Source organism: Mandrillus leucophaeus, unplaced genomic scaffold, assembly GCF_000951045.1.
Source record: "Mandrillus leucophaeus isolate KB7577 unplaced genomic scaffold, Mleu.le_1.0 Scaffold104, whole genome shotgun sequence".
NCBI lineage: Eukaryota > Metazoa > Chordata > Mammalia > Primates > Cercopithecidae > Mandrillus > Mandrillus leucophaeus.
The window spans coordinates 34,552-36,886 of record NW_012098543.1 but is presented as its reverse complement, the minus strand read 5'-3'; the positions used below and the strand labels follow the sequence as shown (position 1 = coordinate 36,886).

Here is a 2,335-nt window from a genome sequence, read left to right as displayed (position 1 = left end):
GGTGTTCTTTGCCTCAGGACCCAGCTATCCTGCAGTTCTCATTAGGCTCATTGACTTCTTCATTCCAGTCCGTGGGTTCCTAAGTAGGGCGGTTGGTTCTGCCTTTACACAGGATACAAGATCTCTAAAAACACAATTATCTCAGGGTCGTTCAAGTGTTCAGTTCGACCCTTTGAGAAAAAGCCCAACCATGGAACAAGCAGTGCAGACCGCCTGGGCCCGCTTACCTGCTCCAGCACGTCTTGGGAGAAGGAGTCCTGTATCAACCAGGCCTGGGCCATCTACCAGCCAAAAAGCCATAGAGAATCAGGAGCACAGGTGAGTTGAAGCACACAACGTTCCAAGGCCAGAAAATGAGCAAGTCAGAAATGATTACAAGAGACAACTCCAGGTGCTCCTTCAGCGCCAAGAAGAGGGCGTGGGGTCATCGGGGTGGCAGGGGAAGATTTGGTATTGGGCGAGATGGGCCAATGAAACTTGAGAAAGACTTCGACTTTGAAAGTCCAAATGCACAATTCAACAAGGAAGACATTGGCAGAGAGTTTCATAATAAATTAAAAGAAGATAAACTTGAGAAACGGGAGAAGCCTGGAAATGGCGAAGATAAAGGAGACTCGGGAGTTGATACCCAAAACAGTGACGGACATGCTGATGAAGAAGATCCACCTGGATCTAACTGCTACTATGACCAAACTAAATCCTTCTTTGATAATATTTCTTCTGATGACAATAGAGAACAGAGACTAACCTGGGCTGAAGGAAGAAGATTAAATGCTGAAACATTTGGAATCCCACTTTGTCCAAACCGTGGCCGTGGGGAATACAGAGGCAGAGGAGGTCTTGGTTTCTGTGGTGGCAGAGGGCGTGGTAGTGGCAGAGGTGGTACCTTGACCACGGTGGATTCACTGTGGTGGATTCAGAGCAAGTTCTGGGGACAGGGAGTTTGCACATTTTGAATACAGGAAAAACACAGCTTTTGGCCCCTAAAAGGTCTGAATTGATGGTACTGCTTTTTGAAAGAGAGACAACAAAGCTGCTGCATAGTCTACAAACAAATCTCTGAAAATAGGTGAATTTCTAGTTCTTTGTGGTCCCGGAAATTGATTTCAGTCTTTGAGAAGAATGAAGTGAATTATCTGTATGTTTGCCACCGTCACTGGGTTTTTGTTTTTTGTTTTTCCGTTTAATTTCTTTTTTTCTTTCTTTTTTTTTTTTTTGAGATGGAGCCTCTCTCTTTCGCCCAGGCTGGAGTGCAGTGGCCGGATCTCAGCTCACTGCAAGCTCCGCCTCCCGGGTTTACGCCATTCTCCCGCCTCAGCCTCCGGAGTAGCTGGACTACAGGCGCCCGCCACCACGCCCGGCTAGTTTTTTGTATTTTTTTAGTAGAGATGGGGTGTCACCGTGTTAACCAGGATGGTCTCGATCTCCTGACCTCGTGATCCGCCCGTCTCAGCCTCCCAAAGTGCTGAGATTACAGGCTTGAGCCACCGCGCCCGGCCTCCGTTTAATTTCAGAGATAAAATGCAGTCAGTTGTTGGGGGAAGAAGGCTTATCTTAAGACATGAGGATTAACTATATTTGGAATAGCAGAAAGTTAAGTAATTTCTTCTGTATAGTTAAACTAAAGCAGTAATTCAGTGGGACTTGTAAGTATTGTTTCATCACTGAAAGTTTTGATTTTTTAAAAATCACTGAATTGTGTGTGGTAATTGCAGGTTGCCTGCATATAGGGCCGTGATACTGTGTTCTGAGCCAAGGAGCGGGTGTGTGTGTGTATCTTTCTCCTCCTTTCTTTTGGGGAATCTTGTCATATGAAGTAGCTTATTTCATCAATTAATTAGGGTGCTGGATGGTAGAGAATTTTGTCAGTCAACTATGTACACACGGTAACTACTGTTTCTTAGGCAAACGTAACTTTTTTATATAGATGTAAAATTTCTTTATATTCCATTGCCAAAGAAACATTAAAAAGTTTGTAAAGCTGTATAAAAAGCAACTATTTTTTTTAAAAATAAACATTTTAAAGTTAACAAAAATAAAAAAAGAAAAGGGAAAGGGCAAAGTGATCACTTTTGGCATAGGGTAACCCTTACTTTCTTCCCTAGTGGTAATTTCCCACCAGACAGGTCATCTAACCCCAAATCACCTAAAGGTGCAGGCCCAGGATGTGCTTATCTCCCCAGTGGATCACGTGGAAGGATGGGGATGGGGGCTGTTGATGACACGTTCCGTTCCTTTCCCAGCCTATAGGTCCTACCTCTGAAAAGACATAGCATTTTCATTTGCAGAGCCCATTATAGAAAAATGAATAAGAACAAAAACATTAGAAGAAAAA

At 43.7% G+C, this 2,335-nt stretch overlaps 1 protein-coding gene and 1 pseudogene across 1 annotated transcript in view; one reads left to right on the top strand and one right to left on the bottom strand.

Moving 5' to 3' along the window:
- LOC105539641 overlaps positions 1–987 on the top strand; it is a 1,871-nt pseudogene extending 884 nt beyond the window's left edge.
- LILRB3 (leukocyte immunoglobulin-like receptor, subfamily B (with TM and ITIM domains), member 3) overlaps positions 1–2,335 on the bottom strand; it is a 59,166-nt gene that overhangs the window by 32,781 nt on the left and 24,050 nt on the right. The gene's annotated exons all lie outside the window — the stretch shown is intronic.